Source organism: Scophthalmus maximus, chromosome 5, assembly GCF_022379125.1.
Source record: "Scophthalmus maximus strain ysfricsl-2021 chromosome 5, ASM2237912v1, whole genome shotgun sequence".
In the NCBI taxonomy this organism is placed as follows: domain Eukaryota; kingdom Metazoa; phylum Chordata; class Actinopteri; order Pleuronectiformes; family Scophthalmidae; genus Scophthalmus; species Scophthalmus maximus.
Window position 1 is genome coordinate 25,844,573 of NC_061519.1, and position 27,928 is coordinate 25,872,500.

Below are 27,928 nucleotides of genomic sequence, written 5' to 3' on the forward strand. Positions count from 1 at the left end.
CCTTCCTAAACTCAGATAAACCAGTAAGTGACAAGTAAGACCCGGAACTCATACTGCCCAGTGACGACATACTACACAAAACAAAGAACCGTCACATTTGGCTTTTCCTGCTTTGAAAGGGCAGCGACAATGCGATCCCACGTGGCATGTGGTAGAACCGTGTCCCCGCATCAGAGCGTGCAAAGCCATGTCGTTCCAGAAGTTGACACTGGCTCAGGTCTCCAACCCTCAAAAGCCAACTTATGGAGATGGGATGTAGACAATGAAGGAAGGAAGGAGATTGTGGTTACACGCGTCTTGAATGAGTATGTTTTTCGTGGTGTCTGGGCTCACCCATAGGCCTCACTTATACTCCCTTGCAGGGACGAACTGCAGACACCACAGGCGCGTAGTTCATATTATACTTCTTCGAAGTCTCGCTCGGGGGTCCGACGGCGGAGAGCAACAAATTTGAGGGTACACACACGGAGCATTCTGTAGCAAATGTGGGAAGTAAAACACACGAGGCATAGAGACGGAGACTTCCGACGTCCGGAAGGAGCTTGGAGTCGAACCACTGCGCTGAAATCCGCACCCCAAGAAAAAACAGGCAGTTGAGGTTGTTCCGGCCATTAGATTATGACGCTTCCGCGATGCTTCCCTGAGGAGGTTTTCCACACCAGAGTCGAGAGTGGGAGGCAACCAGGGGACAAACCCCGAACACACATCCCATCTGACCTGGGGGATACAGCACCTTGGGATGCCCAAGGAAGAGCTGGGGGATGTGATTGAGGCAGAGGATGTCGGGGGCTATGCCATAGCAACCCGTATCCATTCAAGATAGCACACAATTGAAGGCAGAATATATTATAATGACATCACCTGGCAACCACCGAGAGAGACAACTGTATCTTGTACCTATAGTACCTGAAGCAACATGTACTGTGGCATGACCAGCATCCCATGTCACTGTACCAATCTTTATATGAGGTATGTATTGTTTTAGTTATCTTTTACAATAATTCTATAACATATCCTCTGAAGGGATTACACATGAAATGAAGTTGGTTTTTTTCTGTAAAAGGCAAATAACCAACAGATAAATAACGTAACTAAATAAAGCATCGAATGAAAAGGTAATTTCATCAGTCAATCCACTCTACAGTTTCTTGGAGTTTGACCAAGATAGTTTGTCCTAGTTTGTATTTTATATTCTAAGAATAAAATAATATAATATAAGATATTCTGGGGATGTTGTATGCAAAACAAATTTGTGATCGTCTGCATCAATAAAACTGACTTGACTATGTTTTATTCATATAGTTTTTTAAAAACTAAATTTCAACCCGAACGTATTTTTCAACCTTGCAGTCGATCTACGAATCCATTTATCCACATCTGGCTGATACTATACTCTCCTTTTTTTCTTTCTTTTTTTAACACCCCATAATTAATTCATCCATGTTTTACACGCGGGCAGGAAGGCAAGCGCGTCAATTATGCGCCCAGGCTCCCAGGCCACTACCAGCCATTCAGCGCGAGCCCCTTTAGAGAAGGGGAACCTCGGGGCTTTAGTCCTCATTCTGTCCGCAGATTTGCAAAAGACACAGACCCATATGCCTCATTGTGCGCCGGATTAGACCTGCCTCCATTCAGGAAAAAACCTTGAGAGTAACCCCTTGGCCGCCTCTCCGCCATTGGAAGCAAACCAATTAGAATCAATTGGCCGTATTCTCTGGGGCGATTAGCATACATGCTCCACTCGTGGGGCTTTGACAGTTATTGAAGCTGTCCGGTCCGAGTGCCGTCTGCGCGCCGGCTTCGTCACCCCCGCGAACCGTGGGCTGATAATAATGAGGACTAATGAGCTGGTTTCCAAATGAGAGACGTCGGATGGAATCTATATGTCATAAATGTGTGTTTTGCTGAGAGACGAGAGTCTAGATTCATGGAGCTTCATTCTCAAAATGAAAACATTCTTCAGTTTTATATAAATTCAACATTTTGATATTAACAGCGACTGCTCCACAAATCAATAACGCATTTGTTGTGGTGTTTGCATGCAAATAATTCAAATAATTATGAAATGACGATTATAGATGTCCATCTGTCGAAAACGGCATCTTAAACTCACATTTCACAAATAAACAAATAAACGCCGTATGTTCAACCTCCAGCAGGCACGATTCAGCCGTAGCATATACTAAATTTAAAGCCTTTTAATATATTCATAATTATAATATGTAATTATATATTCATATAGATAAAAAAAAAATCTTTTTTGGAAATGAAGCCACTTCTTTCCTCCAGCTATACGGATGAATGTCATTAATTGCTAAACTGCCAAAGGGGTGGTAACTGGAAAACCCATTAACAGCAATGAGCGGCTAATTAAAAGCGCTATTGCTTCCACTGAATACAAAATGTATCAATAACGCACTAATCGCCTCGATGGGGAGCCCGCGGCTCGTTGCTCGGGATCTGTGCGCCGGCTGATAATGTGGAATCCAGTGGCCCCTGGCACGAACGCGGGGCGAAGCGAATGGCGGGAGTTTCCTCCCGAGGAATCTTCCGATGGATGTTTTCCAGCCGAACTTCATTAGCCGCCATCCAGCTGAAACATCTGTCGCTGCAGCGCCTGGCGCCGTCCCGTGGCAATTAGTGAGCCGCTCGCAACAGGTTCTGCCGGAAGATAAACAGGACAGGAGCAGAGTCCGGACGCACACACACACACACACACACACACACATACACACACACACACGCACACGTACACACACACACGTACACACTCACACACACACACACACATACACGCACGCACATACACACACACACACACACGCACACGTACACACACACACACATACACACACACACACACGCACCAGTACACACACACACACACACACGCACACACACACACACGCACACGTACACACACACACGTACACACACACAGACACACAGACAGCAGCTCTGCGTGGGCACAGCGCAGCAGGAAGGCTCTTCAGCAACAGTGTTGCCATCGGGTGCAAACACCAGATCATGAATGTAAGACGTGACATGCTCGCAGTGTGTGTGTGTTATAACCTGAAACACTGCATCTGTTTGCACACGCGCGCCAACACAACAATGTAACGTCACACTGTAAATCGACCTGCTCGTAAGTAGAGTACTTTTTACAACAGTTGATTCATGTGAAGAGAAAAAAAACAAAACGCACGCAAACGCACGTTTAGGATGTTTGTAACACAGGAATCAGATTAAGTGACCAGTTGTTTTCTCATATCATTTATTTATTCAGGACAGGAATGTGGGTTTTGGATTCTCCCTCATCCACTGCTTCTTTGTCAGTTTTCCCTCCATCGCCGCCTCCCTCAGCACACAAAGAAGCTATGGAGCGGGACGAGAGGGCAGCTGAAAACCACAAATCCCCACCACGTAGCGCACGCACACACACACACACACACACACACTTAGAAAACTCTTTAACAACCCGATGTGGAGTGCCACATACCTGAGCTGAAAGTAAAATGGATGTCAGGATCCTGGTGCATGTGTGTGTGTGTGTGTGCGTGCGCGCGCATGTGTGCGTGCGTGCGTGTGTGTGTGTGTGTGTGTGTGTGTCTGCGCTTTCAGCCACTGAGTGAACAACGGACTCATCAACATCATTCAAATTCCTTTAACAAGTAATTTTATCTCAAAGTCACCAAACTGATTTCAGCTGTAAGATGCAGATCAACTGCGCACCGGCTACAAAGGCTGCGACGGAACGAGCCAGCCTTGGAATTTCAATCAGAGTAAAAAAGAATGACAGAATATTGTATTAAGTCATTTAATCCACTATACGCTCAGATTAATTCTAATGAGCGGCCCGATGCCCAGTGTCAGAGACGACGTGAGGCCAAAATTCGCAGACCACGTGAGAAATGCATCACAGCGTGTGGATACGTCATTTAGTTTATTCAAATAGTATACAGTGTGTTCGACTTTTACTTTATATATTGAACAATAATGTGACAGCATTGAAACGGTAAAGACATGACTTGTGATGTACAATCTAAGACAGTCAAATGAAGGCCTTGTCAACAAATCTGGAGGAAAACTAAAACCGCCTCCCGCCCCCAGCACAGGAAGCCTTCATCTTAAATAAACAAAGCGTGGAATGATACGGGGGGGGGGGTGGATCCTCACGGAGATACGCACAGTCGTACACAAGGAAGGAGACAAAAGCACACACACACACAAAAAAAATGCCACACAGTTTAGCGAAAGCGGGCGAGCAGACACACGCCCTGACCTCATCCTCGCCAAATAATCAGCCGTGGAATCTGCGAGACGAATCTCAGCTCTCCCCGAAGCTGAGATCAGTGCGAGTCGTTTCAAAGAAGAAGAAAAAAAATGGGCCTGATGAATCCTGGAATGAAGAAGGAAAAAACAACTGGACGCTGGTGAAAACTACATGAAGACAGCGGCACCGCTCACTGGCGTTCAGGAGGTCATCCCAAGGCCGCCGTGGCGCGGACGGCGCAGAATGCGACGTGCCGTGATGTCACCTCCCGCCGTCTTCCGGGGAATGAGCGGCCAGTCGGGGCCCTTTTGTGTAATTTAGCATCGGCACAGTTTGTTGATGCACGCCTGTGATTATGAGTAACACGGAGGCGCACTCCTCCAGGAGTTCAGTCCGTTCCGTTCGGTCCAACGTTGCGCCGGGCAGACACCCAGATCCCGCTGATTAACTGGGACGCAGGAAGCCGACGTGTAAACACGCGGGGCAGACAAGCCGGCTACTGTTCGGGGCACCATGTGTTTTTTAGTTTGTGTGGTCCATTGTGCTCTGTGCCCTTTTGTTTGACTGGAAAAACCTGTGTCAGACAGCGTGCCGACAACGGACACGAGCCGACGGCGATGGGAATATGCTTTGGTAAATGTTGGTGACTTTTGGAGAGTTTTGATTTAGATCTATAGCAGCTTTTTTGTGAATTGGCGCCCCCCCATGGCGGACGCCACTATAGTCAAAGTTCGGTTAGGTTTAAGGGCGGAAAAACAATTTGGTTAAGTTTTGGGAACTATGATGGTCTGGGTTCAAATAAGTTCTTCGTTAAAGCAACACTATCTGACTTTTACAGAGCAACAGCGCCCTCTGCAGACACACGCGAGGATTCGTTCTCTTGGGCTACATGTCCGAGCGGTGGAGTGATTTTCGTGTACACACGACGCCCATCAATCTCTTGATTGCAACTGAACGCTGGATAATCCTCATAATCTGGAGCGGAGGTGCCGTCGCTGTACCGAACACGGCCGACTCGGTTTGATATTTAAAGTTTCCTCGCTGAATACTGAAGACGACCGCTGGCTCTTGATGACGTCCGAGTCTCCTCAAGTGACCCACGGTGTCGGCACTGGTCTTCCACTCGCTCGGCCTGACCGTCAAGTCGTTTTTGTGTTACTTATTTAAAGTTTTGAAACTTTAAATTGAATTGAAATTTTAAGGCCTTTACATGAAAGATCATAAAACTTTCAATCACTTACAGTATGAAGGAGTTTGTCTCATTGTCAAAACATTGAATGCTGATATCAACACACGCACGCACACAGTCGTTCCCACAGGACGGTTCTGTTTTTTCTGAATTCCATGAGTCTGGGAGTGGATGAATGCATCCCTATATGTCCCCCCCCACTCCCTTTTCCTGTCCATTTTCCTCTTCCTGTGTGCGTCTCCCGACGCCAACAAATCCTCTCTTCCACCCAAGAACCAGCACCATTTTGTTTAGGTTCACTCAAACGCACACCCGGGCAGATTTATGCACGGAATCCAGTGGGTTGTTTGATTGAGGAAGCGAAGGGGTGATCCGTGTGGGGAATTAGAGGTGGAGGCTAACACGCACACAAAGCTGTGTATACACGTGGAAGGAACACACCCCGCGTATTCACATGTACAGGAAACACTCAACTGCAAATACCTACACACAGCGACGAGACGTATTTACACAGACGGACAAACATGCAGAGGAAAGTCTTGGACACAACGGGAGCCGCTCGCGCACACAGGAAACACTCGGAGTCAGATCTTGTGGGACCCTGACGAAGACGAGTGTTCTATCAACAAGTTCCAACTCCCCGTATTGTTTCCTTCCTGAGGTTCACCGCAAACATTACACGCCTTCTGGCTCATTTGCTGCGTGGCGGGGGGGGGGGGGCGAAGGGACTTCCAGGTTATAGGAGCACGGGCGAAGCATCCATCCATCGTCTACCGCTTTACCATATAAGGGTCTCGGGGGGGCTGGAGCCAATCCCAGCTGACATGGGGCGAGAGGCGGGGTTCACCCTGGACAGGTCTCCAGCCTATCACAGGGCCACATACAGAGACGGACAACCACTCACTCTCACATTCACACCTACGGTCAATTTAGAGTCTCCAATGAACCTGACCCCATTCTACATGTCTCTGGACTGTGGGAGGAAGACGGAGAACCTGGAGAGAACCCACGCACACACGGGGAGAACATGCAAACTCCACACAGAAAGGCCCTGGTTGGTTTGAACCGGGACTCGAACCCAGAACCCAGAACGAAGCCCTTATGCGTAGGGCGCAGAATTTGGTGCTACACCCCTGTAGTATAGGAGGCCAATGCTTCCATACCCGATTGGCGCGCGGCGGCCTGAGAAACACATCCTCGGACGCAGACATAAGAGAGAGATAACCGCGCGGTGGCATCGCACAACACACAGAAACATGCAAAGATGCAGCCCCACGCATGAGTACACACACACACACACACACACACACACACGGGGCTGGAAGGGAAACCCCAGAGGAGGAGGAGGGTGAAGAGATTATTCCATCATCCAGCGCGCTGACAGATCCCGCTGATGTGTGACCACAAACCAAACAGCCATCAATCTCCTCGCTGCAGGAGGAGCAGGACGGTGAGGAGTTGCACATGCGACGGGGTCCAAACACTCGGGAGTGCTTAGCGTGAGTTAGAGGGGGTGCACACACACACACACACACACACACACACACACACACACAAACATAGGGCGTAAGTGCTGTTATTCATCAGGGGGGCAGCAGTGGATTTAACTGTGAGTTGACGGTATGTGAGGAAATTCCCTTGTGTGTCCAGTTTAAATGTGGAATGTGTGTGTGTGTGTGTGTGTGTGTGTGTGTGTGTGTGTAGTGGTGGAGGGGTTTGAGATCAGATGTAGAATGCATGCTTCTTTCGAAATCTTGCCTCTCGTGATGTGGTGTGAGTGAACACGACCTGGTCAGTCTGCGATGATTGAATTACTAAAAAAGTCGCAAGTGGAGGGAGGGTCGGTTGTGCGCGGATCAAGAGCTTGGTCAAATATGATTCAAAAAACAAAAACGTCGAGCGGCCAAGAGCGTGATTTTGACCGACAGCTGTCGAGAATCAAAATGAGCATTGGATGAAATAACATTTGTCCAATTCTGATTCGCCCGGGACGCAGAGAGCTGCCTCAAGTTCCTCGCCCATGAAAACATGGTGTATTAACGTACAAAGGAGTTCAGCAAATAAAACCAATTCTGAATGAACGCTGCGGCGTTTACTACCAAAACAACTACTGAACAATTATAATTTCATGATTATCGTGGTGTTAGTATACATTCGTCCGTCTGGAATTTCGATGCGGGCGGCGCCCTATAGCGCCCTTTATTAACAAGCTGCCGCTGGGTATAAGACCAACATGAGCTTTGACCTTTGAATTGGATCTTAAAATCTATACATGCCTTTCGTTTTCTTTTTTACATGTTCCATATGTCCAGCATGCCTCCAGGATTCCTGCATGCGTACCGTCCACAGCAACAGACGACCTGCTATTACGGGACTGAGAGGAAGGAGAATAGCCCCCCCCCCCCCCCCCCCCCCAACACGTCCGCGTGGTGAAAGCACCTCTTCAGCACGCGGCAGCTGTTCACATTTCCTGCGTATTGGATGTCGAGCGGTGCCGATCGCTCATTTGCTCAGTGCATTATTAACAGATGGACTTCCCGCTCGGCACTAATATTGGGAAACGGGAGAAATGTGGAGAGCACCAGTGTGTGGACACGGACACACACACACACACACACACACACACACACACACACACCACCACACAGCTGTTGCTGCTGCTCAAGAGATGTGTGTGTAGATATTTATTGCTCAGTGTACCCTCTGTTTGTGTGTTTCTGTGTGTGCATGTACATGACTGAATGCCAGTCTTTTGTGTGTGTGTGTGTGTGTGTGTGTGTGGGCCGGCTATGTGGCCGAGGAATTCCCCTCTGACCTTCTCCCCGCTTCATTGATTCACATGGAGTGATTTGATTACCAGTAAATGCAGCGACTGTCGGCCCTGTACATCCCATTCGGCCGCGAGGACGGAAGCGGTCAAGATGACACTGTTTGCACTGTTGGATCGTTGGATTTCAGTCCCAACAAAAATTGGCTGCACAACACACTTGTGACTACACAACAAGCAGAAGTGAGGCTGTTCTAACTCCCCCAGTGGCCTTTCACAGGACAAACCTTTTGGGTAATAAACTCATGGTCTGGCCAGTGACTCGCCTCTGAGGGAAACAAAGAGCTTTTTCTGAGAGTCTTCAAGTTTTCCTCTGTCCGGTACGGAACGTATCCACATACCCAGGTCTCGTCACTGCGTGCACCTCCTCTATCCCTTGCCTTGTTGAATCTAACCCTGGCGTACACTTAGTGGCAAAGCGTGACTCGTTACATCCTCCTCGTCCGTCCGAACTTCCTTCTCTGACCCGTTCGTCACCTGCTTCTGTAAACACAAGCAAGCGCTTCCTCCGCGATGCCATTCCTAAAGTGGGTACGCGCCGGGACGGACAGAAAGCAGACCAGCCTCTTGTTGCACCTCAAACAACTCGCGATGGCACAGGAACTGCACCGAGGCCAGGTTTACCCGAAGTGTCTCCTGCCATCTGAAGACGCATTCGTTAACTGGGCCGACCGTCAAGAGCGGCGCACTTAGAGCAAAAGGGGTTTCAAACACACAGGATGTGGCAGAAGCAGAAGTTTCCTCGTGTCCTCCTGCTTCGACCTTACTGATTACGATCACGCGTTTACAGCCTGGGGATCAACTCTGAGGATCTAACATGATGTCGCAATGATTTCAATCCGCGCGGTGGCGGAAAAACTTGACTGCGGTTTCGTTTCGTTTTCTGTCTCACTGCCAAAAAACACAAGAGGAACCAGAGGAAATACCTGAAGCCAGAAAACATTCCTGAAAGATATGAAGGACAGAATAGGAAGATGAAAACTGTCTGCAGGTCAAGTGTTGTTCCAACCAGGAAAAATCCCCTGCCCATAAGTGCAACTATGTTCATATAATATATATTCCACTTTTTTCTTCCTATGCTGCCACATTATCCCAATTAGTTTGGAGCACAGACTGTAAATAAAGAGGGACAAACGCTCACCGGGTCCAGGAGAGTTAAAGCCGCTGCCTGAAACCTGTATTCTCTGGAATGACCAGCAGAGGGCGACTCCACTGGTTGCTTCTATAGAAGTTCTATGAGAAAAATTGACTCGATTTATGACGTCAGTAAACATTGTCCTGACGACTTTACGGTTCAATACAGCACGATGTTCATTTTGAAAAGGCGTGGTCTAATCAGAGTAAAATAGGGGGTTGGATACTGTGTGATTGACAGCTCGTACCGTAGATGTAACCAAATGTGGTTACATCTGGTTTCAAAAAGACCAAGATGGCGCTGGCCAAAATGCCAAAAATATATAAATATTTAAAAAATGCACCGAGGAAGGTGAAGTTTCCAGTTCGCCAGGACGCTCCATCAACTTTTCAGACCTGAGCAACTGACCAGCTCCACGTTCTTCACAGTCTAAACATATTTACGCCATTATTCAATTGCATCACAGAGATTGATCAATTGAAACGGGCTATATTCGTGTGGTGATCTAGCAACGAATCAGTTTGTTTTAAATGAAATGAAGAGTGTGTTAAAGAGTCTAAGTTGAGAAAAGATGTTCTCTATCTTCCAGTCGGAAAGTTAGCAGACTGTAATATGAATCCTGCGTGTTACATATTTGTGTTTGCAGATCATTCGGGAGCTTTGATTGTCACACCGTGTCTACATGCCAAAACACTTTTAGATAGATATGTATATATATATATATATATATATATACATACATACATATATATGAACAGTCTTTTCATGAGAGCCTAATACGTCTCATGGCCAGTTGGCGTGGCGACAGCGGTGCCAGGGTAATAACTAACTGAATGACGGCCTGGACCCCGGCGCTGCAGCAGGGTTGTGGTGAGCGAGTCCAGAGTCCGGTGCCAAGCGGTCCTCTCGCTGTCCCTGAGCCGCAGCCAAATCACAACCCTCTTCTCGACAAATGGAGCGCGACGCGGCCGATACGTCTCCTTGAGCGCAGTGGCGCCGACCGACCCCGACCCCCGTCGGCTGGGCCCGGCCCTGTCTTAGTCCCCCGACTGGTGTCGGCGGCTCATAAGGGCGACTGTCAGCTGGGCACTTAATACGCAGCCCGCCAGGGCCCGGGCGCAGCAACAGATGTCAGGATGAGGTATTGTGTTCGTGTTTGGTGTGTGTGTGTGTGTGTGTTCGTGTTTGGTGTGTGTGTGTGTGTGTGTGTGTGTGTGTGTGAACTTGCAGAGAGTGCAGGGACAGTAATCAGATTTTTTAAATATATTTTGCAAAGTGTTATTTCTACAAGTATGTTAATGAGTAAGAAAAACTATATAACACATGGACACGTCAAGGATGATATCAAGGCTACTGTGCTGAAGCCTTGTACTGAGGCATTGCTGGGTTGCTGAAGGTTCTAGGTTAATTCTCGTGCTGCAGCATTTTAAAACTAAATATAAACTCAACAGTTTCATGACTTAAAGGTTTAAGCTCACTTGAACCCCATGAAAAGGCCAAAACCAAGAATTGTCTGTGTAGCCTAAACCTGATATGGTTTATTCCTCTGTCGCACAGTAGATTATTTTATTTTGAGCCAGTCACGCAGACACCCGTCCCGCTGGCAGGAGTACACTGGCAATAGTTGCAGCAAATGTTTTTATTCCGCTGCTAAAAATACTCCCTAACAGCAGATACAAAGAGCGGATGAATTTGTCCGCTGCTGCAGGAGGAGAAAGAGGCATAAACGTCACGCCTGGACATAACGGGACTGACCTGACTGACCTTACATTTAAGTCAACGTTTGCAGAGGTTATCTTTTAATCTTTAAGTCTAAACTCTTGTGAATACTTTAAAGCCCCAGTGTGTGATTTTTGTAATTTTCTGGCGGCATCTGGTGATGAAGTTGCAAACCTCAACCAACTGAGCGACCGACAGGGGACACTTTAAGGTGGCGCACCGTTGATTCCAATTTCGGTTTCCGGCGGCGAGTCCACCTCGTCTAACTATATTGATTATTTATTTTCATTCAGAGTTGATTATACATATATGAACACGTAGTTTTGGACAATATATTAAACTTCTGTGAATACGTTGTTCTGAATATTACACACTGTAGCTTTAAAAATGGTTTGATTAGTTGAGGGGCTAAAACTTTTTTTTAAATTGAACTGTGTTCAAAATACAGGAAATGATATAGTAAAAAAAAGAACATCAAGAGAATTGATTTCCTCGAGGTATTCATGTAAAGCTGCAATATGGGAAAGCTCACTGGGTTATGCATAAAGTAGTACAGGGGCAGCTGGCAGAGGATTTTTTTTTAGGACAAATACATACAGGTACAGTAGTTTGCAAAAGAAAAAGTCCCAGCGGATTAAAAACCTGCCGGGCGCAGGAGAAGGTGAGTCGACTGTGTAATTACCGGGGGGAGTTTCTCACCACAGGGCGAGACGGATGATTGATCGCTCCTGGAACAAGGTGATTAATGAATAATTGGGTGTTTTGCGAGTTCACCTGATATGCAGCTGTCAGCGAAGGAGGACCCGCCTTGATGCGGACGACTTGTTTCCGAGCAGACACACAGGTGTTTGTTCCTCCGCCTGCACCTGTCGGGGTTTTTTTGTTTTTTTTTCCTTCTGTCTGACATTTACAGTGTGTTTCTTCTCCCGGCTCGACCGAGAGCAAGCAACTAACCGTGTAGTGTTGGGCTGTTTCATTTTAATTCTATCAACTACTGAAAATGACTATGACTAGACTCGTATATATGTTCTAGAAGGAAACCCACCGTGTCCAGACAGTGTAAGTGCGACTCTTTTATATTACACCAATTTTCAGACTCATCCATAATTCGATTTTGATGTAATTACCCCGAACTATTTTGAAGGCGTGTCATTGGCAGCTCTCATTCCCTCCAACCAGTTTGTCACGCTACCGTAGCTTCGCACCGATACACTCTTTATCATTTAGGGGCTAAATTTAAATTAAAGCCGCATTTTCACACAGCCAGATTCATGATACTGCGACTCTGCTTTTGGAGCTGCATGTCTTCCATAAACCACATTTGAACATGGGGACACCGGCCCACGGCGATATCCAGCTGCATGCATTTCCCATTTAGACACGATGGGGCCTCATTGTCACCGTGAAAGCTCCCCGTCCTCCCAGCAGGCGGACCCCACGGCTCCTGCAGCTCCAGGCTGATTGGTTCGTCTCTTCTGGTGCGACCTCATACCACATACTGAACCCAGCAAATGGAGGGGATATCTCCCCTGAACGTCCCGGGTCAACTGATTTGGCTCCCTTGCAGAGAGATGCGGGAGGGAGGAGAGAGGATTAGTTACAAAATGGAAGAACAGTAAGACAGAGATGAGATTGAACTCAACTCACATCACATTACAGAATTGCTGGAGACGTACAATACAAACCTACTTTCTCTTCTTGCTGAGATTCGACGCTGCCAGTGTGCAACGTTTTTCTATCGCAGATTGAGAGAAGATTGAGCGAGAGGTGGCGGGAGGCGAAGAAGAGATGCAGAGATCTGAGAGAGAAGAGAAAAAGGTAAGCGAGAGGAAACGGCAGGAACAGCTGTGAAAAAGATATGTATCATACAATTACAGTACAGAGCAAAGGAGGTTGTAAGTAGCCGCGACACTTTGTGTCTCTGATCACGTCTTGTCCCCGCACGTGTCGCTCCGACAACACAAAGCTGACACGTCCGTCGGTGAGTCTGATGTATCTACAAAGATGCATGATGAGGTATCTTCTGAATAAAAAACAAAAGATAGGGACTTTGGTGGCTTCTTGCCGTTTCAAAGCGCTCGATTCTCCTCAGCGGCGCAAAGAAAAAGTATTAAAGTGTCGTATCTCGTGGATGATCCTCATCCTTTCTATGAATTCCGAACGAAACGGTACGGCTATCGGTTGGTTGTCTTTTTAAAAGGAAGAACTGTGCGGCGACTGTCACGACTTGGTTCTCTCCGGGGGGGAAAAGCTGAGAATCAAAATTCTGGAAAAAGCCGCCACTGTGCTTCCTGTGTCAAAGCCATTCAATACAATACAACCAAAACTTCACGTATCACGCACAAGCAGAAACTAAATCGGATCGGACGGACGCTCCAATTTAGCAAACAAGTCTTAAAAACACACATGAAGTAACCAAAGTGTCTCTGACACCGACCGGAGCTCCGACCCGCAGACAGACGGAGTTTGGGAGCAGCTCAGAAAGGCTAACTTGTCTACTGGTGATGGGAAATTGGTCTATTGCCTCTGGTTTGTCCGCATTTTAAAAAGAAACCTGTTCTGTAGGGTCGGACCGCGTTTGCTCTGGGCACCTTTGGGTTCTCGGGGTTTAAAAGAGATGTTTAAAACCAAATGAACAATAGTGTGGTAAAGTCTCTTAAACACACACAGGAACTAGGGGCGTCCCAACACTTACCTCAGCGTCAACTGCACTTACCTCACTCGTTCCCACACAGCTGGACAACACAACCGCTGCACAGTGCAGACTGTGACTCGCCACGGCCGAGAGAAGGAGCGAGAAAACAGATGCTGCCGCCGCCGCTGCTGCTACGGGACAGAAAAGCGGTCCATTGTCAAGACGGCGGCGTCCGTCGAGTATTTCTCCAGTGTCATTAGCCCCTTTAGGAGGAGGGGTCAGGGGGGTCGACAGTCAGGGGGATTCCCAGTGATGCACAGGTAATATAGGATGTAAACCATTATATTGTCATACAGCCCCCTCTAGTGGTAATTCTATATAAAGCTCATTATAAGATAAGATGAGATAAGATGAGATAAGATATACCTTTATTCGTCCCGCAATGGGGAAATTCGGGCATTACAGCAGCAAAGTGGACAGAAGAATATATAGCAGTAGCTCTGTATATAGTAGTATAAATATACATGGAATATTACAAATATAAAATATGAATATTGCACAGTTAGTTATTGCACTTTAAATGTATCCGTGAATTATTTTAGAGTGGTTGAGTCCTATATGTGTTTGTGTGTGTTCTATTTAGAGCAGTGCTGGTTAAACAGTCTCACAGCAGCAGGAAGGAAGGACCTGCGGTCCCGCCCCTTCACACACTTAGGGTGAAAGAGCCGGTCGCTGGAGGAGCTGTTCATTGTTGGCACAATTTACACACAAGTTATAATCCATAATTGAAATCAGAAAATTAAGAAATACTAAATCATGATTTTTTTAAGCTTTGGTGAAAATGAATTTGACCTCACCTTATCAGCAAGGGAGGTTTTTTTTTTGGTAATCGTACATCGTTTAAACTCCAAATTTAGTCCATAACAAACAAGTGTGCGTGCATTAATGAAAGTCAGAACAGCTCTGCTGAAGACATTAAACACGAGGAGGGAAATGATTGGATCCGTACCCATGAATTTTCTGGGGCCCCCGCGAGGAAAGTGCTTTATGGTGATTCCTTTCACAGGCCCGAGAGCTGGCGGCTCCATTATCACCTTCCTGGATGAAGCTGTGACTGCTGACGGGCACGCGGGGTGTATAAATGTCAGAGTGGGTCGGTCCGCGGGCCAGATCGAGGCTTGGCAAAACGCTGACGGAAAAGCGGCAGGTTTTGCGAGCGACGGGGCCAAAAGGCCAAACATCTATCAATTGTTAACGTCCCCCTCCACTCAAAAAAGTGTTTTTCTTCTGTTTCTGTTCTCTAACATGTCTGACGTCTGAGCACATGTTGTCACTGTAGGGGTGTTTTCACTTTCCTCTCCTCGAGGAGGAGATTTCTTTGCGATTCAAATGAATCCTGTTCAAGCTAGATTTGGTACGTCACAAATACAGAAAGCCAATCACTGTCCAATATACAAATGTGAGGCAAAGACACCAGAAAACTTCCAGTACAGCAGAGGCAGCGCATCATGAGAGGCCGACAGGTTTGTCAGCAGACGGTTAGCATTAGCCGTTAGCATCCACGAGAGGACGGCAGGTGTGTTAGCGGGCAGTTAGCATTAGCAGTAAGCATCCATAAAAGGACGGCAGGCTTGTCAGCAGACAGTTAGCATTAGCCGTTAGCATCCACAAGAGGACGGCAGGCTTGTCAGCAGACAGTTAGCGTTAGCACTAGCAGTTAGCATCCCCGAGAGGACGCCAGGTGTGTCAGCAGACAGTGAGCGTTAGCATTAGCAGCTGGTGAAAGTTTTATGGGTGAATCTCTCCGATGTTGCCGCTAGCCATCTTGTCGCTCACATTCTTCCACCGTTCGACCTAGCATGAGCAGCTGTGGTGGGCGTGCCTGTGTTATTTGCATATCATGAATATTCATAGTCTAGAATTCCTCAATGAGGAAGAGAGATTGGATGGTTTCAGCCCCATTTCAGAGGGTTTTTTAAATATTAGGCATAGCAGATTTAAGACGTGACGGTTCTTTAAGTTGCCACGTTGCTATTTGTGTTTCGCGATTCCGTCCAATTTGTCGCTGCCGTAAGGTGAAATATGTAGAAGAAGAACTGGAGTCTTCACTTCAATCTTTACCATCAACTCTTGACAGAAGACAGAAGGGCGGCATTTTTTTACTTTTCCTCAATGGCCCCTGGCTATATATCCTACTGGCCTCCTTCCACAGGACAAGGTCAGTCCGGGCCTCTGTAATTATTCTGTGGATAATTGCTGTACATGGGATTATTTTTACATGGCCGTGGGACAAAGGTCTTAAAACGCTGTGAGTACGATATCTTTGTGAGCTCATCTGCAAAAAACGGCCTCAGTTGGATTTGTTTCAGAAAAAGGTCTGCGTTGGATTCAGAAGAAGAGAAACACAAAACTAATAAAATCAATGTGGTGAGCGTGATGCTGTGTCTTCACAGACCGAGCATAGAACGCCAGAGTGTATTTCGTTTGAGCGTTAAAGTGAAGAATTGCCTCCATGAGAATGTGTAAACACACAAGATATACACGTTTAATTTTCTGTGACAGCCTCTTTAACCTTGGTGACCCACCCCCCCGTGCCAAAGAAAATTAATCCTCAAGTTCACATTTTGATGAGGACCTTCTCTCGCTGGCAGCAGCAGAGCGAAATTGTCTGCGCTAACCATATGTGGCAAACAGATACCACATGGGAGCCATTCAAGGGGTACAAGCAAACAAAATGAGTCTTTAATAACACTCTGCGGAGGGGCCCCGTGTAATTGCAGGCGTGCGGAACATTTTCTAATTATAAGCGCTCGCAGGCACACGCTGGTTTCTTGCCGTGGCCTAGCATGGTCCTGTTAGCGCATGGCTAGCATGTGCCGAGGCCTGACCACACGGGATGCTGAAGATTGCTGGATGGCAGAAGCCCGTTGTTGTGCTCGGGCTGGGTTCTGCAGTCGGGGTCGGTTGCCTGAGCAAACACGATGTGAAGTGGGCGGCGTGCAGTGCGATTCAAAACAAAATCAAGGAAAGCACAAATTTTTCCATATGTTTGGCACGAGTTTGAAGTTGTGTTTGTTTCTGGTCAGCAATTAAAGGACGCGACTGTCAACGTAATTATAACTTCCTAATTGCGGCTGGCGGGTTCCAAGTTGGCTCCCGCATTGGAAAACAGAGTTTTTCTTTCTTTCTCTCTTTCTTTCTTTTTTCTTGGTGTATATCCTACCAGAAATTCCAGTTAGATGTTTGTTTCTAGGCAGCTCTACCACAAGAACTTCTTTTTTTTAATTAAACCTGCTGGACTCGCAAAGCAGAGACCGACAAGAGCACTGAAATATCAAAGGTTTACAACATGTTGAAATGTTGCATGTTGGCGTTTTGTGACATGCTCAGAAAGAGTTCAGCGCAGCAGATGTTTCGCAGGGTTTAAACCTGGGTCATCTGGTTCCAGGGCTTTTCTTCTCAAAGAATTAGGATGAACATAATCTGTTGAATAATCTTTCACCTCAGATGCTCACATTTGATCCAAATGTGGCAAATTCGTCATGAGATATAGACTTGTCCTCTAGTTCTTTCACAGGGCCTCAGTTGATGAAATGAGGTTCACCCTGGACGGGTCACCAGCCCATTACAGGGCCGACATACAGAGACAAACAGCCACTGGTCAAGGAAGCTGGAGAACCCGAAAAGAACCCACGCAGACACGGAGAGAAAATGCAAAGTCCGCACCGAAACAACCTGGCCGGTTGTTTGGACCTAACAGGGGTTCGAACCAAGAACCTTCTTGCTGCTAGGCGACAGTGCTAACCACTGCATCGCCGTGTTGCCCCATTGGATTATTATTCGATCTATATAAACTTCTGGTTGCGTTTTCTTAGTCCCATAGGATGAAGAGATACCTCGAAAAATGCATTTCTGAACGACTGTATGCAACAATTTTCAGAGTTCCTTGTGTCATCTCCATGACATCACATTGTGGGGGAATAACTGTCTGATCAATTTGAGCTTCAGATTGTCTCACTAGCCCGATTATCTGTGGAGATCGAACTTCGGCAATCTGCTCCCAAAAGTTAATCCTCTGGAGACACCGTCCCAAGTAAGATTCCCAACGGGGATCATTTGTGCTCAGAAAATACCACAAGTGCAGTTCACACGGCCAGTAGCTCCTCGGTCCTCGTGGACCAGAGTGCCTGAGGAAATGGATCACTGGGGTTGTTTGTTGGGCCACAAGCGGTGTTGTAAAAGGGAAACGAAGGAAATCGGATTCCTTCGCCTCCGGTACACCTCCTTTTTCTGGGGAAAACAAACCTGAAAGTGTCTTATGACGTAGTGATTGTGGACAACTTAGGAACATAGAGGTCATTTAAGAGAGACACAGATCTAAAGGTGAATCCAGAGACGGTATAAAAAGCAAACCAGAGCAAACGGACAATTTCTCCAATCCAAGAAAGTTAAAGAGGCAGCAGACAACTTTCATGCCCCCTAGTGGTTGCAGGTGGTATTATTTTGTTTGGTCCATGTTTTAAAGACGTCGGTAAGGACGCAGGTACTTTTCCTGAGAGCTGCTTTGGAAGTCGCCAACGCCACTTTGGAAGATGACGGAGGAGAGAAAAGTGGTTTGTTCACTGAAGCTTCTCCTTCTGTTTTCTGCCTCCTAGCGTTAACTGGCGGCGGCGTTAGCATCGCGGCTAACTGGACGCCAGCAGCCTCGGCTACTGTCCGAAGCACGAAAACAACCGAAACAAATAACTTGGAGTTAAACATGCGGTAGTATTCTACCTGGTTATATTCATCCATCAACAGGATTCTTTTTACTATATATGAGTTGTTTTTGTCAAATTCGTCTGTTCCTCTGTCTGCCATTTCCATCACCGGGGACGGATACCAGCAGAACGTTATTCTCGACCTTGTTTTGTTGTCACGCAACCAAACACAGCGTCCCGGTCGCCAACAGGGAGAGACTTGTTGGACCAATATAAACACGGACGGTGTCGTTTTTCTGTGGGCGTTAGACTGCGCAATCAAGGTTAGGCCCAGAAAGTTGTGTGTTTCCCGCTTTTAAGCATGTGCTCCAACTTTCTCCGTACAGGTTTGTCCCGGGGACAACGAACCTCTCAACTACGCCAAGCAACCATCTTTTTAAACGTGCACTATTGAAGATTAACCGCGCAATCGATGGCCGGCCGGCGCCACGGGTGATGAATAGACGCGGGGCTCTGTCGGCCGAGGCTGTGAATCTTCAGCCCGAGTCACGTTGTGGGAATCGTGCTCAGGCTGGAACATCTTAGAGAATACAAATAGAGACAGCCTTCCCGACACACACACACACACACACACACACGCACACACACACGCGCGAGCTGCCCCTGGATGTCTTTAGCGTCTGCTGGGTTTACAGTGAGGAGGTCTGTCGGAGGGAGAATGTGTGTGTGTCTCTCTCTACAAGACTTTTTTTTGGTGATGAATAGCATTTGGCGGCCGCCCCGGCCCGGCAGCCAGTGTGTCCTCCCCCACGCAGCCAGACAAGTGTTAACATGGCGTCCACCTGAGACCCTTAAATTAGAGCCATTCGGTCGAGCCGTCAATCTGCCTCTGGGACAGACGCTGACCGGACAGTCCTCCAATCCTCTTTGGCCTTTTCTTTACTTTCTTTCTTTCTTTCTGTTCCTGAATTCATTTCTTTCATATCAGATGTATCCCTGTCTCCAGTTCCTATTCGTCCTCCCTCACACACACACACACACACACACACACACACGGTGTGTGACGACGACGATTCCGTGTGCTTCCTCGACAGATTTCACAACTCTGTCTGTTTTCCAAACTGCCCTCCCAGAAGCAGGAGGGAAACGTTGTCAGTACTTTGTCAAGGGTGATTTACGAGGCCGCTGCGTTTGCACCGAATCTCACAGGTCGGTTCTTTATGAAATTTACGGCTTTCCCTCTGAATCCTCATCTTCTCACCTCAGGGTACAACTGTACCAGCAGTTTGTGCAACATGGATGGCACAAGGGGGATGGACCCGGACATAACTACACAGGTCATTTTTTAAAAGCCGGAGTTTGTCCGAGCTGCTGTAAAGTGCTAATGTGTTGACATTATATAAAACATTATTCTTATACTGTCATGTATCTTAAATGGTTTAACCTGAAGAGATGTGTGAGCGCTAGATAACGCAAGTGTACAAACATCATTTTCTCTCTTAGGTTGGAGTGCTAATGGTTTCTCTCAGTGCACAAAAAGAACAAATGTAGCTGTCGTTTCATATACTCAAAAACCAAACACGCAGATCCAGTGGTAAAATCAAATATAAATACAAATAGATATCGATTCCCGCGGGGGAGGTTTGATGTACTTTTCAAGTATGACGTGTGCGGAGATCCGACCCGGCTCCGAGCGATTCAACAGTTTGACCTGACAGATTGACGAGGCCGACGAGAAGAAGCTCAGACTGCCGCCAGACAAGCGAGAGCCGCGCGGCGTCCCGGTGATGTGGACCAAGAGTCGGTCCTGACGAGTCTGGGGTCTGGTGTTAAAACCCAGTGAGGTGAAGGTGACCTGTCCCTCTTCCAAAGCAGTGTCAGCGTGTCAAGACTCCTCCAGACGAACCCACTGACATCGTGGAAATCACAACAGCAACAACAGAAAGGAGAAGAAGAAGGAAGAAAAAGTTCACGGACCCGAACGTTGAAGTCGTTGCAGTTGCTGGCGTGACTGAGACTCATTGTGAAACCCTTCATGTATAAATATCAAGCTTATATATCCACAATAAAATTGTTTCGTTAGTTTAACATGACAAGTAATGATGAGAATATTTCAGTAAGTAAGTGGACTATAATTTTTGGGACAGCGGTTTGCATGCACATGAGTTTTCATGATATGGTTTTGTGCTGCCCTCTCATGGCTGCAATGTGACCAAGCCTTTACAGTGTCGTTACATAATATGAGGCAAAAATTTCATTTTCACTTTATTGCAAAAAATATGTATAATTCCTTTTTCCCTCCCAAAGAAATATTTTATTTACAATGTAGCTGTGAGTTTATGTATAATCATTCACTTGAATGAATGGAGAATTATAAGATTTTCATGTGAATCTAACCTGGAAATAAATGTAGGACAATATAGATTATGAACGAATCTTTAGTGGTTGTAGTTGAATAGCTTTTTGCAAAACTGACCATTTTTTTACTATTAAGTGAGCTATTGGAACAAAGAAAGATTAGATACTCAAATCCGAATTATGGTTATACGTCAGATATAGATTAAGAACATTTATGGAATTTAAAAATGTTTCCATTATGAACATGTTTTTAAAACATTACAATGTCTCTGCATGCAGTTGAGATTCTAAAAATATATCCTGTATTTGTACATCATTGAAGAGATTCGACATTATTTTATATTATTTTCCAGTCGTGAAAAACATCATAAAGGAAAAGATTGTAAATTTAAAAAAAACACAACTATTGTTTGGTGTAATCTCTTCTAGATTATTTTAAGATATTATCTTAATGATTAGTCAAATAAATTCAGGAGTGCCAAGCACAGGTAAATCTCTCTCTATCAAACATTGTTTTATTGTCCTCGCTGTAGCCACAGTCACACGCTCGTCCAGCAGGGGGCACCACAACACAAGAAAACCATCACCTTTGACTGTGTTACTCCTTCTCCCCGTTTCTTTTGGATCAGGCAGTAATGACTTTAACACACACACACACACACACACACACACACCCTCACCGCGTGGACACCACGTCTGAGGCTTCTCAAATATGCTTCAAGCCCCAAATTACACCAAATGTGAACGTTCCAGGGAAACATTTTTGCCTACATACGTTAAATTCTAAGTGCATACTAATAATATTCTCATTGCATAACTCCATACAAGGCGCCTGCTGGAGCAGCTCCATCCCTCCACTGCAGCCTGAACGCACACGGAGGCCAGAGGTCACGGGTCGACCCTGTACCGTATGAGAGAGGGGATGTTGAAATCGTCGTCTGCTTCGTGTCTGAATGAGCAAACGCTTCAGACACCGGGATGGTGACAGTTAACTGACGTTGCCAAGTTCAAAGAGGCCATTCAAATACTTATGGAACAATAAAAAGCCACCAGGAAGGAAATAATCATAAGTTCATAAAGGCGCTCGGCGATGGAAATATGCGGATGGCAGTTTCCCCGTAATGAACACCAGCATTTCCCGCCGCCTCTCGCTCCAATATAATTTAACAGCCCTTGTGGTAATTGAGCCAGTCTGTTAGGTGCTATGTGTTAATGTGTCTTAATTACAGGATCGACTCACAGGGTCTTCTTTGTGTGGCTGAAAGGGGAGGGGGGGGGGGGGGAAAACAACATTCAAATGATAACCCTGCATATTTTTATTAAATTTATATTAATGATTTCATTATTGGGAGCAGATCGGATTAGTATTCAGCTCGAGACTCCCTTTTGGCGCGGAAAACAAATGGATTTGGAGTTAATGTTTTCATAATGAAGAAGACCTCCCCCCCCCCCCCCCCCCCCCCCCCCCCCCCCCCCCCCCCCCCCCCCCCGTCTCAGCTCAGTGTTTTTTCAGACAGACTAAAAACGGTAATAGATTCATGTCCCACCAAAAAAAAAAAAGCCTTATCTGTGATTAGAATTCACTCTTCTCTCATCGTTAATATGCTTATTAGATTCCCTTTTATTTGATGGAGAGATTATGACGGGCGGCAGTGTTGCTCGCGCTCGGCGCGAGGCCCGAACGCAGCCGCGGGTTTACGAGAATAAAAAAAGTTTTATCGCTCACTTTTATGTGCCACAAAGATCAGGGGAAAGTGAGCCAGGGCCTTTGAAGGAAAGACGGGAGAGAGGGAAGGAAGACATAACATTTCTGACCTTTAAGAGAAACACATCATTGACCTATAAAGGAAGTGGGGGGGGGGGGAAATCTCTCCCCGCAAAACCTGTGGCAATCATTTTGACTGGGGCCTTTTCAGCTCTGACCTTTTTCAGTCTTTCTGGCTGAAGTTTTTGAATGTTAGTTAAAGACAAGTTGGCTCGATGTGCCCTGGAGGTTACAGACTCCATCCTTGCAAACAGATGTAGCTACTGAATCCTGTGGATGTGTAATAAAAAAAAAGGATATGGGTGTACTGTAGAAGTTAAAATGTCTGACAGCTTCCTGATGGGACAATTTAAAGCCTGGTGGGGGATTTTTTTTATAGCCCGCTTCTTTGTTTTCTGGAGCCACTACATCTACAATTCTGTTCAGGTGAAGAAGGAGCTTTAGCGAGCCATAACCAACTGGGTGTGATAGGCTTTAAAAAATAAATGTAGCATTTTGATCAGTGGCATCTTGTTTTTTATCAAACATTGCCATACATTTATTTTGCTGATGCTCGGTCGCGTACCAGAGGTAAACAATCCACACCGGGTTGTTTTTTTTAGCCAAGTTAGGAATTATGGGAATCAAACCCCCTGTATCTGTACCAAAGTCAGTGGTGTAACCCTCTAAGCTATACCAACTAGCCAAACCACATGTAGAATTGGGGGCGGGGTCTGACTAAGAGTTCGTCCACTACTCTCCCACCTGCACCTGCCACCATTCACTGATTGGACGGTACTAGCTGTCAATCACGCTGTATCTACACTCCAATGCAGACGGCGCTTTGTCGTCTATTTGACTATAAATGAACCATAAGTTACAAAATGATCATCACACTGAATTGAAGAAGAGATCGGACCATAAACTCCTGAGGAAAATGTTTAACTGACGTTACAAATCAAGTGAGACGTAAGAGTCGTTTTCTCACTTCTATAGAAACAACCTGTGGAGTCGCCCTCTGCTGGTCATTCAAGAGAACACAGGCTTCATGCGCTTTCTGCGTTGGCTTCATTATCCTGTGGCCGGTGACTACGACTACGGTCCACGTGATTAAAGCCAGGTGCCTTTTAAAGGGGCTCAAAAACGTACTCGCCAGCGTTAGCATTAGCGGTTAGCATCCACAAGAGGACGGCAGGTGTGTCAGCAGACAGTTCGCATTAGCATTAGCAGTTAGCATCCAAGAGAGGACGGCAGGTCTGATAGCAGACAGTTAGCATCAGCGGTTAGCATCCAAGAGAGGACGGCAGGTGTGTCAACAGACAGTGAGCGTTAGCATTAGCGGTTAGCATCCACGAGAGGACGCCAGGTGTGTCAGCAGACAGTGAGCGTTAGCATTAGCGGTTAGCATCCACGAGAGGACGCCAGGTGTGTCAGCAGACAGTGAGCATTAGCGGTTAGCATCCACAAGAGGACGCCAGGTGTGTCAGCAGACAGTGAGTGTTAGCATTAGCGGTTAGCATCCACGAGAGGGCGCCAGGTGTGTCAGCAGACAGTGAGCGTTAGCATTAGCGGTTAGCATCCACGAGAGGACGCCAGGTGTGTCAGCAGACAGTGAGCGTTAGCATTAGCAGCTGGTGAAAGTTTTATGGGTGAATCTCTCCGATGTTGCCGCTAGCCATCTTGTCGCTCACATTCTTCCACCGGTCAACGTAGCCAAGCAGCTGAGGTGGGCGGGGCCTGTGTTATTTGCATATCATGAATATTCATAGTCTCCGAATTCCTCAATGAGGGAGACAGTGGATGGTTTCCAGCCCCGTTTGAGAAGGTTTTTTAATGAACAGTGATAAACAAGATGTTAGATATGGCTGATTATTTTTTGACTGGAGGGGATCTTTAAAGGGATATAACTGAATTCCAAACAACAAATAATCCAGTCAAGTATCACTTTGTGTGTGGCAGATGAGGACAGGTCTTACAAGACTCTGCAACGAAATTAGTCAATGAATTCAATATTACGTGAAGCAGATATTTCCTGCAACTTAGTGCACAATAAAACGGAAGAAATATCACCCGGTAAAACGATGGGAGACTAATGAACGAACACGGGAAAGGGAAAAAGAATCATGTATATATATTTATACATATGGAGGGAACAATAACAATGAAAACAACAATAAAATAGAAGACAATAAAAACATTTTAAAGGAGAAACAATAAATATATAAAAAAACCTTGAGACGGAGAGAGAGAGAGAGAGAAAAAGGAGACGAGTTATGTGAAAAACGTCGCGTCGTTTTACTTTATGTTGCTAAATGTGCGACTGCGGATTCACTCCGATAAAACATCAGGAGACGGAAAAGTGTAAGACACTGTGTAAGTATATGATGCAAACAACAATAAAAAATAACAAGAAATTAGAGACTTTCCCCTTTTATTGGACATGTTTATGTTCATTTTTTAAAATTTATTTCCTCGTCTCTTAAAGGAGCTTTTACTGCTTTGTTGATTTTCAACGTAACCACTTCCTTTGAAACGAGGCGAGCGCAGTTCTCTGATCTGATTAAGTACAGCCGGCGCTGACGAGAGGGACAATAACCTCCTGTCAGCGGAGGCTGTGAGATCTGTATAATTAAATTAATGTATATATATATACATTAATATATATATATATATATATATATAATAAGATCTGCCTGTATCGTGTGTTGTGTCGTGTGTATAGTTTTCATTCTGACTGACATATTTTGCCGAGATATGACGATGCCATGTACCATGTGACACCCCGCCCACGCCCCCCCTGCCCATCATGCATTGCACACACTGCTGTCCTGTCAGTCAGCGTATTAAACCTACACACACACACACACACACACACACACACACACACACACACACACACACGGCCCCTCGGCACCGCTGCAGTTTGCTGAGTCTTTTCCTTCCGGCGCTCACAGCGGGTGCCAAAGAAACCGACCCGCAGACTCAACGCTGGGCTCATTTCCCAGGTCGAGACTTCATTGATTGATATACAGCACAATTACATAACCCGCCGCGCTCGTCTCCCCCCACCACCAGCAGTTATTAGTCTAATTTCCTTTATTGCGTCCTCTGTGAACCGGAGCTCTTCTCCTCTAAAGAGTCCTGACCTGTGATTCCGAAGCGTCGCGGCCGCCAGATTCATTTCACGGAGACAAATCACACGACTTGAGATGACAGCAGGATGCTTTCTTGCGTCTTGCTCCTGGTCTTGCCGCAGCTTGCGAGATGAGAAAAGATCTGTAATGCGATAAGAATAATATCAGATGTTCTGAACGCAATGTTCTCAGACAGTGAAGGAGGAAAAGTCAAAGTGTTTCTTTCTTTTTCTTTTCCTCTTTTCTTTTTTTGGTACAAACAGGTGAAAATACATTATGTGGCTTGTGCACGGAGATAATGTCGATTTTTCTCATTAAGATTCTTTTCCACAAGCTTTTTGTCAAATACGTCACCAGATCTTGATTCACAGCTCGAGCACACCAGAGGTTAATGGAAAATTCCTCATCTACAGTATCGGAGTTCAGGAGTTCAGGAGTTTCGGATGTCTTGACGTGACTAGACTCTGCTATTGGTCAGCATCGAACCAATCACCGCAACCGCCCTGTATCGGCTTTTAAACTGACGACAGATGTTTTCTGTCCTCTTTGAAATATTAAATTAGTGTTTAATATTCATTGTAACTACAATCACCGCAGTTCCTAATTCAACACAAACACTGAATTTGAGGAGAAAATGACCGAACACGAGTGAAGTTATCTTTTTCATGCAAGCGAGATCATTTTTACTTGACGAGAAACTCTCGAAATGAGACAGATCCGTGAATCGATTCAGGGAATATTCCATGGATTCAAAGATGGAAGCAAGTCAATAACTTTTGAAAACGAGATCATTAAACTCATATTTTCCAAATCTTAGATTTTAAAAACTCGGCAAGCACCGAACGATATGCAGCGTAGGAGTCAGATATCATGGGGTGAATCCTGGTTAAATCATAAGCATTTGTACACTGTATGTCTGAAGCATGAATCTATAACATGATGATAATCTGCGCGGCCTGTGTCTGTATGCACGCCGCCTCTCAGACTGACGCCGTGAATAAAGTCTGTTGCTTGCAGGAAGTACGGCACATTATTTATTGAACGTCCCCTCGTTTCATGCATTAAATTTTACAGCATTACATAAATAGCGACACACTTGGACGCCTGGCTCAGAAACAGAGGAGAGAGAGAAAAAGAAGGGAAACAAGCCAACGAGAGATAGATGGAATTTGAGCCAAAGATAAGAAGAAGTATCGGTAAAGATCCTTATATTCACATCATGGAAATGGGAGGTCGCGACCCTCCTCTGGCCTGTTCATGTCGTGGCAACAGACATCGTGACGCCACCCGGTGTCGGTTCGAGAGCTGCCGATCTCGTTCATTAGGGGGGGGGGTAGACGTAGGGGGCGAGGTTCTGAATCAAGTGAGAAGTATCGAGTCATTTTCTCATAGACGTCCATAGAGACTGACTTCTTTTTGCAAGGGGGAAGTCGCCCCCTGCTGGTGGCGCCACAGAACACAGGCTTCAGTTTAGGCAATACCGCACCGGACCCGGTGTGTGTGTGTGTGTGTGTGTGTGAGTGTGTGTGTGTGTGTGTGCAGTGTTCACTAACCACTCGGCTTTATATGTCAAAACAAATCCATCCAGTGACATTCAGTAATAGTGATGTGAGAAAGAAGAGCCAAGAGTTAATCAGCAGATTAACTTGTTTTTTTACAGCTGCTGAGGATCAAACACGGATCGAACTTCATCGCGAGCGTCTCCGTCACTGTGTAAACGCTGTGTCACCGGGGGATGGACGGGGGTTCGGGCGCGGAGCCGCTGGCACTGGGACGTCTGTGTTCTTGTGCTGAATGGATAGGAACGCTCACACACACACACACACACACACACACAGACACACACACTCTCTCACACACACACACACACACACACACACACACACACACACACACACACACACACACACACACACACTCACACACACACACACACACACACACACACACACACACTCTCACACACACTCACACACACACACACACACACACACACACACTCTCACACACACACACACACACACACACACACCCTTATGACTCATACTCCAGTGTTGTGTCTCTGTTGGGTTAGTTCTCGCTCAGACGGACACGCCCAGGGCCGGGCGCACGTGGAGGCACGTTCACACAAAAAAAGATTGAGGATTATGTGAAAACCAATGTGTTATCAGAGCGACTTAGTGTGTTTTTCTTCAAAAGCATGTTTGTAACCGT

The 27,928-nt window shown here is 46.2% G+C and overlaps 1 long non-coding RNA gene across 5 annotated transcripts in view; it reads right to left on the minus strand.

Annotated features, from left to right (window-relative positions):
• LOC118311302 overlaps positions 1 to 27,928 on the minus strand; it is a 140,309-nt gene that overhangs the window by 8,187 nt on the left and 104,194 nt on the right. For 2 of the 5 annotated variants that reach the window (XR_007030788.1, XR_007030786.1), the window contains 4 exons: positions 25,727 to 25,856; positions 13,860 to 13,969; positions 12,833 to 12,941; positions 12,258 to 12,703 (listed from right to left, as the gene is read on the minus strand). This is a non-coding gene — a long non-coding RNA (uncharacterized LOC118311302). Of the gene's footprint in view, positions 1 to 12,257; positions 12,704 to 12,828; positions 12,942 to 13,859; positions 13,970 to 25,726; positions 25,857 to 27,928 lie in introns of those variants that run through there. The other 3 variants (XR_007030787.1, XR_007030790.1, XR_007030789.1) reach the window with 3 other exon arrangements.